The 14,595-nt window shown below is 42.1% G+C and overlaps 1 protein-coding gene across 5 annotated transcripts in view; it reads right to left on the reverse strand.

Moving 5' to 3' along the window:
* Gcat (Glycine C-acetyltransferase) overlaps positions 1–14,595 on the reverse strand; it is a 367,236-nt gene that overhangs the window by 39,282 nt on the left and 313,359 nt on the right. For 2 of the 5 annotated variants that reach the window (XR_012893994.1, XR_012893933.1), the window contains one exon: positions 5,035–5,111. The exons of the other annotated variants lie outside the window; for them this stretch is intronic. The gene's annotated coding sequence lies outside the window, so the exon portion shown is untranslated. The remainder of the gene's footprint in view (positions 1–5,034; positions 5,112–14,595) is intronic. 5 annotated transcript variants of the gene reach the window in all.

Raw genomic sequence — 14,595 nt, forward strand, 5'->3', positions numbered from 1 at the left:
TCGACACGTCAAAGGTAATTTTTTTCTGTCATTTTAAGTTAACACCTTACAGGCACTCACAACACATAATAAATACACTTTTAAATCAAGTTGCTATAAATATTCATACTTCCCCCAAACCATAAAAGAATGCAAACCAAATAAGTCCTTTTGGTACTGATGCCTCATCTTTCACTGTGTTCTTAGATATGGTACAAGCATCGCGCATAACCGAGAGGAGAGAAAACAAAGAAAGGAAGGCCGTATTTGCCGAACAGTATAATAGGCAGCGCTTTCTTAAGAATTACATAGAAACTGCAGTTGGGTAAAGATAACTAGATGGCGCTGTACTTCTACTCTCAGATTGGCTGTATGGGGGGCTGTGTCTGGATATGCATAGAACGAGCGGATCTCTCAGTCTCCTTTATAGTCACCATACGTAGTGGATCGTTGGTGGGGCATGAACGAAGCAGAGTGGCGGGCACGTTGAGACGCTTGCGCTCGGCTCCTTTGGCACGCGTCTCATCGGTGTTACCCATGCGTCATCTGCATTCTCGATTGCGATCGAACGCATAGACGCATGCACAGACGGACGCTTCATCCCACTCATCATCAATCACTCCATGAATATGCTGTAATTTTTTTAATTTTCTTTTTTTCTGCTGGAATTTAAAAATTGATTATTATTTTTCCTCGTTTTAACTTGCACATATGTTGTAATACTACTACTAATATTGTATTCTAACAAAGCTTATTCAGCAGCTAAGTACCTCTATACCACCCTACATTTCATACAACACTACGCAGTATAGATTTAAAACTACGCTTCAAAGTTAGACTCCACTTATTTACTCATAAATTGTGCCATTCTCTTGATGGAGTGATTTATAGACTGAATTATTTTAGAATTTTCTAACACATTTGACAAGGTCAGTCATAAACATTTACTTTAAAATTAAGTCATCTGGACCTTGGCACTACCGAGCAAAGTTTAGTACTTTGAATGCTTCGCATGAAATTGAACTCACTTTGTGCTCAGCTAAGCCCAGCTTATTTCTCATTTTAACTGCCAATGCCCCTTCCTTGCTATCATCTAAATTTCGTCATTATTTGCTAATAATAGTGTTGTCATTTGTGAAATTACTAACAGAAACTATTTGTACCACATGTTATAGATATATTGCTAAAAAAATAGGCTGGAATTAATCTGAAACTCCCGTACTAACTATAAAGTTAGTGCGGGATAAATACCATATTCTTTCGTCACGATCGTAAAAATTCACGTGGGGGAGGCATACTCATCGCCACTAAAAAAGAACTATCATGCTCTCTAATCAACACATCTTCACAACTAGAATTATTATGGGTAATTTGCCGTGCCCCTCCCGAAGCAATAATACTTGGCGTGTGCTATAGGCCCCCTCGAACTGACCCAGACTTCCCCCGCAAACTTAACGAAATCTTATCCCAGCTAACTAATAAACACCCTAACGCACGTGTTCTGGTTTATGGGGATTTTAACTTTCCCTCCATTAATTGGCTCAATCAGGTTTCACCAACCTCGGGAAATACTGAAGCAAGAGAATTCGTCGATGTTTGCCTCAACCTTAACCTCATCCAACAGGTAACCGAACTAACACACGTCACTAGTGAATCCTCAAACATTTTAGACCTGGTATTAACAAATAGCCTCGAAAGCTTAAAATCTATTGCATACTTACGTGAAATCAGCGATCACAAAGTCATCCATACCATATTTAACTTCACACCAAAAATACGCTCCATTTTCCGCAACACGATTCACTTGTATGATAAAGGTAATTATGAATTAATTAATCGTGAATTACAAGATTTCCTACCATACTTCAAACTCAATCTCGGTTCCTGTTCTCTCAATGACAGCTGGCTAATGCTTAAGGACAAGATCACTGACTTGACTAATCAATTGATCCCCACACTGAGCTCTACTGCCAATAAAAATAAACCATGGTTTTCCAAAACTTTGAAAACACTTGAAAATAAAAAAAGCGCTTCTTCCGAGCTGCGAAGTTTAATGGTAATGCGTGCGCATGGGGCAAGTACTATGCTGCGGAAGATGCTTATTATGCTGAAATTAGAAAAGCGAAACAGACATTCTATCACAATGATTTATCTAAAATTCTGAAATCTAACCCTAGAAAATTCTGGGAAATCATAAACCTGCAACTAACACGAGACATCACGCTTACAAACGATAAAAATGAAGACGCAAGCGACACTGTTTGTGCCAATATCTTTAACACCGCGTTCTCATCAGTGTTCACTAAAGAAGCCAACGTACCGTTTCTTACGCCACCTACTACGACATTACCAGCGATGGCCTCTGTTGTGTTATCCGTTAGTGGTATTTCATCACTCATTAACAAATTAAAACTTTCATCATCAGCTGGCATAGACAATATTAACTCTAAATGGTTAAAAAATACTAAGGAAATTATTGCACTGTACTTTTCGATGATATTCTCATTGTCACTCGAAACAGGAACTTTACCAAACGACTGGAAGGAGGGAAGGGTCATTCCAGTCCACAAATCAGGTAACAGACAGTCCCCCCTAAATTATTGACCCATCTCTCTAACAAGCGTCCCCTGCAAAATCATGGAACATATCATATATTCACACATCATGAACTTTCTTGACACCAACAATTTTTTTCATTCTTCCCAGCACGGATTTCGTAAATCATTATCCTGTGAATCCCAACTTGCTATATTTATTCATGATATACACTCTTCTCTCGACCATCACTTTCAGACCGATGCAATTTTTCTCGACTTCGCAAAAGCCTTTGATAAGGTACCGCACAAACGCTACTGTTAAAACTTTCCCAGCTGAACCTGCACCCCAACATTCTTGCATGTACCACACAATTTCTTACTAACCGCTCTCAGTTCGTCTCCATTAAAAATACCCGTTCTAGCTCCCTCCCAGCAACATCCGGCGTCCCCCAAGGATTTGTACTCGCACCCCTCTTGTTCCTAATATATATATTAATGATCTTCCTGTTCATGTATCTTCCCATATCCGTTTATGTTTAGTTCTACAAATAATGGCGACTGAATCAAATAGAACAGTATTCAACTTGGTATGTGAAATCGTAGAATATTTTGCACACCCTTCGAATTTGGCAGTTGCAGAATTTCCCTGGGACACATACTTCTCCATATGGGCTTTACATGTTTTCTAGAGAAAGCTTCTGGGCCATCATCGTGAAATAATTTTTTTAATTAAGTCATCATAGCAAGTGTTATATTTGTACTTCATTTGTTTTTTGCAAAGCAGTTGTAGGGTTCACATATCTCTATTTTTAAGAAATATGAAGTGAATGAATGAAAGTATAGTTAGGCAGCTAACTGAATGATATAATGACCCGTATGGACTATGACCACTGGAAGGGTGGAGCGTGTGTTGTTACATGTGGACTTACAGGCTGTTAAGGGTAGATAGACAAATATGGCTGATTGTGTGTAAGTATTAGGGCATGTCAGTTCAGATTAAATACCAGACAAAGATTACAGGCAGCAGTCCTGATAGATGTGAACTGTTGGAAGCAGTTCAAGCTGGAAAAGAAGTGGAGTATTTAATTGTGACACATTTGTTGAAACATTTAAAACCAGGAAAATTCCTCGAGCAGGCAATGTTAAGTGATGTTTTTGATGACTGTGGCATTGCACACTGTCACTCTGCACATGTGTCTGTTTCCTTATATATTTTCTACCAAAGCCACAAACAAAGATAGATGGCAGTTAACTCGCGTCCTTTGTTTCCTGTCTTATCGCGTCCTTTCTTTCCTGTCCCTTAGCTTAATTACCTCCCTGAAGCTATGCATCATCTTGCCCATTAACAACCATTGTTAAACTATTGTATGTGGCATTGTTGATGCAAAATGACCTTAGAGTATATGCTAAAGCTCCTGCAGGATCACCGGCTGAATGTGACAACCAGTTCACCATTTATAGGGTCCAAAGTATTGACATTTTCAATATATCTGTTTGTACAGTGCTTCATTGGAGTCATGCAAGCTTAAAATATGGTGCTCCCACAGAGAAATTTTTCTTCCTGTGCTGTGACCAACGGGAAAACTATGTAGACAATAATGAAAAGAGATCACAATTAGGCTTAGCTGTGTGATGTCTGCCTCAATAAAAATGTAATAAATTAATGCAAGTGTGCTTATATCACCATGGTGTTGCCAGTTTATTGCTACATTTGATATGAACCTCTGCTCGCTCCACCATGGTGTTCCTAAGGGTGTACACAGTCTTAACGCTGAGACAGCATTGCCAGAACTAATTTCACTGTCACAATCTTGAACAGTCGTGCGACAAGCATGCGCCAGTGCAGAGAACACAAGAGAAGTGGTCACTGCTTACATGTTCAAGGTCGTATGCACGGACACCGGACTATGATTTTGCAGTGTCTTACATTTTGAGTGGAGTATACATCGTGATGGCGGGAGCCATCTCTGTGGTCACCAGCTAGACTGTCACAATGTGCATATTGTTGCTTCAAACAACTGTTTAGGACAAAAAAAGGGCACTGTAGAAAAAATATTTTTAAGCTAATGTAAGGGCTTGTGGTGAGGAGACTTAAAAGGTATATGGTCTCATCTTGCAATAGAGAAGCAACATTTATACCTAGTTTATGTTAGTAGGAATCTGCTAAACATTGGCCATACAAGCTTGTGGCTAGAGAAGGATGATGTCCAGGAGATACCCTCCTGAAATGTTAACCTGCACCGTCCTCCCTTGCCCTTCTTGGTGCACTGAAATTTTTGCCCTATAGGTACTAATTCCTTTCGTGGGTACTCTTGAAGGGCTTCTGAATAAGCTCACTCTTACCACCTGCTTTACCCAAGGGCAAATCCTACTGTTGTAACTTGTTTGCTTGGCAGAAATTTTTAACAGGAAAAGAAGCTTCACTCGTTACACAAATAAATCTACAGCATTGCAAGATTACTATGATGTTATGTACACAAACCTCCCACATACAACTAACTAAAATCTCACCACTTACCTCTATGGTGAGCCTGATTATGCCTTAAGACAGCATGTAAGTTTCTTGATCCTAAACTTTTTAATCAGTACATCAACCTTGAAAAAACAAGATCATCACGTGCAGTCCGTAAAACCAGTGCTTATGAACTGCAATGATGCCATCGAAAGCATCAGCGAAAGTAAATTCACCCTGCTGGAAAACAAATTCTGCATGAAGCCTGTAAATGTACTGTTAACAAAGTCTTCTCGACAACTTCATTATGTCTATTTCTGCAATTTGCATAATCCTGTTTCATACATACCTTGCTGGTCACCCTATAATTATTGACCTCTGAGTGTTACTCAAGTGACCATGCTCATTTAACATACCTGCAAGCCTCAGTCCTAACATAATGAAATTGGAGACTTTAATAAAGTAATGCTCTCTAATGCTCACCCCTGCAAAAAAAGTTTTTTGCGTCCCCTGAAAACCCATTCTTTAAAAATTTGATCATCAGATCAGAAGTGCGATGTATCTCCACAACTGATGACAGACATTTGTCTAATTACCGCCACATTTTAACAACAAGCAGCCTTTGTAAGATGCGTGAACACATGCCATCATCTCAGGTCAACATGTTTCCTGAAACCAGCTTGCTCTTAGTTATGCGACAGAATGTTTTTCGTAAATCATTTTCTTGCTAAGCTCAACTTGCCCCATGACAAACTGTGTGTTTAATTTTAGACCATTCTTGGGGAGCTATTTTTCTTAATAACTAAAGAAAGCCCGATAAAGTGAAGCATGAGCTTTTAAAAGGAAATTTGCAAAACATGCACAACCATCTCCAATACCTAGCTTGAGTATATATTTCACTAATAATGATCATTTTCATTTTAGAGCACATATCTGATGGCACAAAATCTGGAGTACCAAGGAGTATGTCACAGGTATTTTTCACTTCTTTATTGGGAGCCATGCAACAATTTTAAATTATTCATGCGATATACTAGAAGTTTACTGCAGTGTGAATCACTTGCCACAATTAAGAAAAAAATTATGGGGGGAACATATGGACTCTTTACAAAGGTTGAAGTTGGTGCTGATGCCGTCTGTCGCATGACTAGTAATGAGACAAAGCACGGCGCATCGCATTAGGCCTAATAGCAGTGCTACGCTTCCATTTCACACACACGCGCGCGCGCATAATGTATGCTTTACTGCAATACACTGCAAGCACTTCACCCCATGACACTGCTGTATTGCGGCAATGTTAACGTTTAAAAAGACCTTTACGGTTTAGCAATTGAAGCTCCACAATGCTCCCAGCAATGAAATTTCTATTTTATTACATTTTTTTCATTTTTATACACTTGCCTAAACTAGTGTTACCAGCCGTCCCGAATTTCGCTGGACTGTCCAAGACTTTGCCCGCGCCGTCCCAGTCGGGACAAATGTCCCCGATTTTTTCCGGACTGTTCAGTAAACGAAAAAAAAAAGAAACATTTTGCGTTATAAAAGGCATGCGAAATAACGAGCGTCCATCTGATCACATAGACAAAGAATTGTTGCTGTGGTTAGCTGCAAGAAACTTTAAACACTTCAGCTGAACTTTAGCGTCAACTTTTACTAGAGCATTCTAGAGCGAGAGGAAGTGTCACGAAGAGCACATAGCAAAATTTAGTGCCACATCAAGAGACCGACACAATGAAGAGAAGAAATAACGGATTTGTTTGGAACGCACCGCAACAAAGAAAACTAATTTCCTCACCCACACACAACTACCTTCACTGTTTGTTACCCCAATCTACACACACACTGCTAAGCAAACAAATTGCCATCATCTGCGACTGCTTAATAAAGCTACTCGGACAAGAACGTTCTATAATTCCAACTTGTGCATTCCGTATCTATCTCGCGCACTTACGCAAGAACAAGCTTCAATGAAAGCGTTGGCACAGTCAGAGTCCTTCAACGGTATTAAAGGACTCTGGCACAGTATATACTTCCTCCCAAGTGATACCAGCTGTTTGATCGGTCCTCAAGCAACACGCATGCACCTACCATACATCCGCGTAGTACATGCATCAGACCAACATTCACAAATCGCGTTCCAAAGGCCTTTATTTTATGCTCGTTGTCATTGCTTGTAGATTTGGTGGCAAACACTTCGGGCTGGTAGGTGTTAATTCTGTGCTTCGGGCGAATGACGTTAACTACTCGATAAGCACGGATAAGAAGCTCCTGAACAGGGCGACATCACAGGAATTAAGAAAAGCGGCAGCGACTTGCGTATGAATCACTTTCTAACAACAGAAAGCGACCACGACCCCACGGGCAGAGGTGGTTCTCGCCATTTCAAACAGATTACAGTCCAATCCAACACCAACATCGGAGAAAAAACATCACGACCAGAATACGATGAACCATAGTTATAGAGGAGGCTATGGATGAACCCGCCACAGACTGTGAGTCACAAGCTAGTGAGGAACTCTACCTGAACCACAGAATAAAGAACGCCCAAATCGCCTGAAAAATGTTTTCCAACACACCGATTCTAACGCCATCTATTCATACACTTTAGGCCAAGTCAAGCCGGTTTTAGACGGCTATTGGGTAGAGGTGTGCGCCGACTGGTCGGCGCGCCGCCGCCAATAGTTCTCGCCGCGCCGTCGCCGCCGACGCGAACTGATCGGCGCGCCGCCGCCGCCGCCGCCGATGTTTTTCATCGGCGCAATCGGCGCGCCATTTATGCACCAGTACTGACTTTTCACAGATTTGTCTTCTTTTTCATCGTGATTTATAGCTTCGTTTCACATTTTATGTAGCCAGTAAAAACCAGGCTTCTTAGTTATCTTCATCCAGCTTCAGAGACCGAGAGTAACACTATGAACAGCGGAACGAGTTCGGCGGCCGCTGCATGAAATGACATATTGGACAAATTGACAAAAAATAAATGTAACAGTTACAGTAAAGCATAGACACTGCCATCTTAGGTTTAGAAGCAATTTATCTGTTTTTTTGTGTGTCGTAATTAGCTATGATTATGGTGATACGACGTTGAATGTAATGGCCCAGTGTTTTGATGCGTGCGAGTTCGCCATAGCACAATTCGAATATTCATACGGATGGAAAACGGCATCATTATCAGTCCAAGATGGCAGCCTATAATTGTGCCCGAAACAGGGCGTACATAAAGAAGAAATGAAGTGGTAGCAGTGCAGCACGAATGCAGCGCGTTAGATGAAGGGAGGAGGAGGAATAAATGAGGAAGGACATGGAGGTTAGGTGTTAGATGAAGAACTACACAAAACCCCGAAGGATGAAATCAAAAGGGAGAAGTTTAATGAAGATTAAAAGCGTCGAGGCATAATACATGCTCGAACCTACTCAGGGTATATCAGCACCTGTCCGCGGTGTTAAAGTAGATAATTTTCGAGGATGACCACTTATATTCAGCGTCTGAACATGTTGCATAAAATATTCACCATCTGTTTTATTTTTTAACTTGTCTGTTTGTACCGGCCTTTTAAGACATTGGATACCCGGGATGAAGATGCCAAGGCAGTAAGATGGCAAGAGAGAGAAAGGAAGGCTGGGGGATTAACTATATCTTGGCATCCGGTTTGCTGCCTAGCACTGAGGGTTGAGAAATAGGGGCAAGAAAGGGCGTGTAGAGAGACAGAAAAGAAAACGCATGAGCACTCAGGAGTAAGATGGCAAACTTAACAGAGTATTTATTACATTCTGTACAGACAGGGCGAGAGGTCTCTTGCGATTGAGCTGGGTGGCTCACTATAAAGTGTACGTTTTCACTTAACCAGGAAATGGGTCCAGAATGCGCTGTTGAATCACGAGACACACACACCATTTCTGACGGTGCCGCTCACACTCGCTCAAGTCAAGGTCTTTGATTGGGGCGTGCCCACCACACTGCACCTGTGACACCAAGAAACCATTGTGGTCGTCTCGTCGAACGTCTTATGGTGTCGGAATGCCACCTCACTTCCCGGCTAAGATGGACAGTACACGGCGGACAGCAGGCTGGCAGCCCTTCGGTGACTTGTTTGATGAACAAAGAACGCGGCCCTACCCCGTCGGCCCAGGCACCGCGCGTAACAACGGCTATCCAGTGGTGAGAAGAGGCGTAATGAGCTTGTGTGAGACCACCAGTTTTAAAAAGAACAAAACAAAATTTTAAAAAAACTTGCCAGTAGAGAATTTACAAAAGACGGCTGGATTCATCAAAAATGCAGAGACCGACATTTGAGCGACATGTCATATATGACATAGTTCAGCAAACTGGTTTTCATCCCGTAACTTGAACGGACCTACCGGTACTGGGAGAGGTTAAGAATGATGGTCGCTGACAGATGTACTTCTGTTGCGAAGGTAATGCTCAGAGTCAACCAAATAAAACTTAACATTATATTCAAGTCTTGATAAAAAAATAAGTCAAGTTAGAAAGCTCCTCAGGTGGCCAAATAATAAATTACTTCACCATCCTTTATGAAGAAGTAATTTGCAAATAAATAATGCCATTCAATGACATTCAATGACGTGACCGCAATCAACGGTGTGTCGTCGCTATAAAACGGGAAAGTTATATGTGGACACGATCGGACGAATGCGGCGGAGAACGAATATGTCACGTAATAAAAGCGATGTGATGTTGCACATTTTCATCTTCACAACTCCGTGCCCTTCTGCTTGCTCGTGATGTGTTCGAAGGAACTAGCCAAGTCTCAGGTAGAAGTCAAGCAGAGTAGCCGGGGCTGATAAGAGCAACGTTTATGTTCACTATTTACACACTAAAGGTAGCATCATGGAAGCTTGATGAGAGCTTCTGAGAGCTGGTTCAGAGCGTCTCGGTGCTCGCGTTTTAAGCCGTGGTCTTCCTAAAATTCTCTGCAGGAGAAAACAATAGACCGTTTGCAATAATCTGCAAGGCAGCTTTTCTGTAAGGTTAGTTTTCCAATCATAAACTCTCGTTCACAGACTGCTTTTCTCGCTCATTTTGTTTTTGCCATTCACCTTTTTGAGATCTTGTGCTCGCGTGCCTTTGCTGGAATTTGGAGAGGTGACATTTTGTTGTACTCGCGTGCTCGCGTGCATTCGCTGGAATTCGAAAAAGTAAAGGCACAATGAGGGAGAAAAGCAGTCTGTGAACGAGAGTTTTTGGTTAAAAAATAAACCTTATAGGAAAGCCGCCTTGCATATCACTGTAAACGAACAGACTGCATGTTCATTCAGTCCAGGGCAGTCCAAAGAAATTGCCGTCTTCATCTCCGTCCCCCAAATGGTGGGGGTAGTGGTTAGAAGAAGGCGCCTAATTTCTGCAGCCCAGCAGGGAGCACAGCGCAGCGAATAAAGATAAAAAAAACGAGAAGGAGAAAGAGAGAGAAAGTCAAACACTGCCTTCTTTTCTACCCAGGAAATAGAAAGGATGCATGTTCAGTTCGTCACACGGCGAGAGAGAAACAACACGTAGGTCATAGTGCAATAATACGCACAACGCAGCACAGTGCAATAACGTTGCATCACACGTGCAGAATAGGGTCTGCAGCGCTAGGGCCTGGGGGAGGGGAAGACTTGAAAGCACCACAGAGTGTGGGAAACATACCTAACGATGAATCCCAACCTCTCGGCTAATTATTCAGCGCGTCTCGTGGCACGTCGAACAAATCAAGCTGCCTCGATTTCCGACAGCTCTTCCTAGGCCGTCAGTCAGTCAGGCGTGTCCAAAGAGTTTTTGATGAGGGAAGCCAACAGCCCTAAAGAATTCGAAGTATGACTTTCGTGTAGTCGCCTCTTTTGGCGCACCTCGAGAGCGTTGACCCGGAACAAATCAGGGTAGGTGAGGTGACTTTCCGCGAACCTTACTTGCTTTCCAAACCAGTTACTGCATGCAAGTTTTTCCTGAATGGATGAATCTGTGGTTGAAGAAAAAGAAAAAGACACTATCTTTCCTTGCGAGACCACGGCTCAGTCCCTTGAAGGGAAAGGGGAGAGTGGGGAAAATAGTTTAGAAGTAGGTAGGAGGAGAAGGTTTGGAAGAACGTGACGGTCATGGCTGCTAGAGCAGAAAGAGAATAGGGGCCGTCGGCAGGGCACTCCGAGTCGTACAACTTGGAAATGTGGAGTTACAACCATGTACGCAGATACCTATGGTCCTTCCCACGAGAGAAAAAAATCTGGATCACCTTTCTTGGGCTAGAATACAGAAAACTAGCTAAACGAGAAAACTAAAATAAGTAAAGAAATAACCGATAATCTAACCACCAATTGTCACCACAGCTGCGGAAGGAAAGAAGCAAACACGTAATCCGCGACCTCGGCACCAGCGGCTACACAGAGGCATTTCTTCGTAGAACACTGTGTATAAGAAAAGACACGGGAAACACGACACCAATGGCGCCGCAACGACGCCACGTGTCGACCAAACTTGAGCTCACGGAACAGGGAACGAAGCACAATGGCAGAACACTGCGAGACCACTCGCAACATATTTGCGTCATGCATACCAGTCCCGACGGCATGGTGTACAGCTCGTTGGGTTGTATTGTAGTCTTTCTGAATTCCTTGAAGTGCACAAAGAGCGCCAAAGGTTGGGTACAAGGAACTTGAACATAGAAAACGACTTTGCCATCGAGCCTTTTGCAGTGTGTACTGGACGAAGGCAGCGACGGGTGACGAACGACAGGAATTCAGTTCTTATGTGCTTCAGAAATGACTATGAATGGAAAAGTTTTTGAATGGGAATGAAAAAAAAATCATCAAAAACATGGGTGTTGCTATGTCGGTGCAACAGAACTGCAAGCCTGTTGGAAAAAGATGGCAGCAATATCTCATAAAGAGACTGGAGAATTAAAAGCCTCTCTGATTGCCGAGAAGTAACAGAATTCTTCAATCACGTTACAGCTTGAATAAATTGATTTACACGAGTGATGAAGGATCACGTATGGCATGGACGGTGCGTTTCTGCCTCCTTCCTTCTTGAAATATGGCCGCGACAATTTTCATGGTAACCTAAATTACGCAGCCACCGTTTAATTGGTAGCAAATGACATGACAAAACCCATGATCTGTGTCATCGCTACATTTTAACAAAACTTGAAATCCTGCCAGATGGCGCATTGCTATCGGGAAATTTCGAGCGCTAACTAATGCCTTCACGCGACGTTCACAAGCACCCGTCCTGTCTCTCTCATTCTTGTTAGCGCCTTGTTTGGCGCTCACAACTTTCCAGATCGCCACATTTATTCAAAAAGAAATTGAAGTGGCATCTCAGGGCACAAGCAGTTCAACGAAACAGAGAGAGAGAACGGGCGCTCGATTGCTCGCGAATCGTGCTGTTTTCTCGTCTTTGAAGCCACATTAATAATGAATCCGGAGCTTAGCTCTTATTCTCCATTGATTAGGTACATAATCATAGATCAAGCTCAGTGTGGATTTCGATGTCATGTAATAAAGGTGACCTGGAGTGGCACATGTGTCACAACATGCTGCAAAACCCAATTCCATGCCTTCGCACCGTCATGCTCGTTTAATACGTTTAATACGTTTAATGCTCGTTTGTAGATTGGACTACAGAAACAACATGAAAAGACCGAGAAATACTTAATTCTTCCGTTCGTTAGTAATGTACTTCGTTATGCGTTTTTCTGTTCTCTGGGAGCATATCACGAGAGTTGTGTAGCATGAATGAACGTAAATTGCTGTTTCTATTTCACCACAGTCGTTGAACGGTGTACTCTATAAACGCATCATCTACCATAAACTTCGTGCCAGCACAATGCATAAAATGCTCAATTACCTCGCCAAAAAAAAAAAAACGCGGATTTCACTGATAGAAACTCGTAAACCTCGTTAGATATTCAAACGTCAAATTTAGAAATAGCACTGCCATGAACGAGATTAACTCCATGGCCAAATTTCACTGCAAAAAGCGCTTGAATAACTGCACCTTGCAGGTATGCAATATACATTGCATGAGGTTTTAGAAGTGTGGTGACATTATTAGTTAAGGTTACACTGTTTTAGCGTTGAATTAACTTTTTAGTCACGTTTACTGTGCTTTTAAAGTTAATATTTCACCTCATCGGTAATTTAGTGACGTCATTTCATTTCCACAAATTTAAATGAGAGTTATGAATAGTTGATATCCAAGCATTTTTTAAACATATGTGACTGGTGTTTATCAAAGGACCAACCCTAGAACGAGTGCCGGGGAGGGGAGGGGGGAGATATGAACAGTTTATAATTTGAAAAATAAAATTTTCGGCTTTACAAGCCAGAACGTCAATACGACACCAAGGCACGTCATAGTGGGAGGTTTTAAATATTCGAAACCATAGGTCGGCAAAATAAATAGAGCCTATACATAGACTCTCTCAGTAAATAGGCTTTTATCTTAGGACTCAATATAGGGCCCAGCCTATAGCTTAAATTTCAGTGACATATAGGTCACCAAAAATATTTTTCTCTCGAAAGAATTTTCGCGATAGACTGATTTCAATGGAGTAAATCAGCCCGACTTTTTTTTTTTCGAATACACCTGAGATAGTCGACAACACGTTTAGGACGTTTGGCGGGGAACGACCGATCAAACTTTACGTCGATACCTATCACTTTTCGTCTCCACTGTCTCTTTCTAAGTTCATGTTCTTCCTTTCTTGGCATTCAACTTCACAGTATTTTAACAAATCCGCATCATATTGGTTCTATAGAAGAAAATAGCTTGTGGTATACGCATCTTAAACAAAACTTGGCCGTGCACTTACGCCCCATCTCACTGTTTTGTATCAATCATTTCACCGTTCTCATTTCACTTACGGTATTGCCGCGTGGTTGCGACGTCAAAGAAGATGGTACGTGGGTTGCTCAAGACGACACTTTTTATTGAGTGAACATGTGCATAGGAAAGTGCAAAGTGCTCGAAATTCGTGCTTTACACAGATAGCGGTAATCAGAGCATTGGTCGTTGGTAATATGATCTGCGCGAAGGTGCGTCGCCATTTATACACGTAGCATCCATATCGTAGGTGTCTCAAGCTTATCAGAAAATTCTAAAATAATCTAGAGTGTTCGCAGACAGCCAAGCGTCCTTTGCGCAAGGCAACTGATTAATATGTGGTGTTTAACGTTTCAAAACCACCACATGATTATGAGAGATGCCGTAGTGGAGGACTCCAGAAATTTTGACAACCTGGGTTTCTTTAACATGCACCCAAATCGCAGCACATAGGCCTACAGCATTTTCGCCTCTATCGAAAATAAAGCAGCCGCAGGTGGGACTTGATCCCGCGACCTGCGGGTCAGCAGCCGAGTACCTTAGCTACTGAACCACTACGGCTGTTCCTTTGCGCAAGACTGTGACATAAAAATACAAGCGAGCATGGCAGTACAATAATGTTGCGATAAAATTTCAGCAGATGCAACATGTTTCACTGTGGACGCCATTTTCATACAGAACCGTCATCGGGTGGCCACGCGTTGCACGGTGGATCGACGTCTCTGGGTATTTTGAGAAGGCTAAGTTTCTACCTAAAACATACTGCGTGACGACCGCACTGACGTTGACTGTAAACTTTAGCGAAACGA

This window comes from Rhipicephalus microplus, chromosome 1 (assembly GCF_043290135.1).
Source record: "Rhipicephalus microplus isolate Deutch F79 chromosome 1, USDA_Rmic, whole genome shotgun sequence".
Lineage (NCBI taxonomy): Eukaryota > Metazoa > Arthropoda > Arachnida > Ixodida > Ixodidae > Rhipicephalus > Rhipicephalus microplus.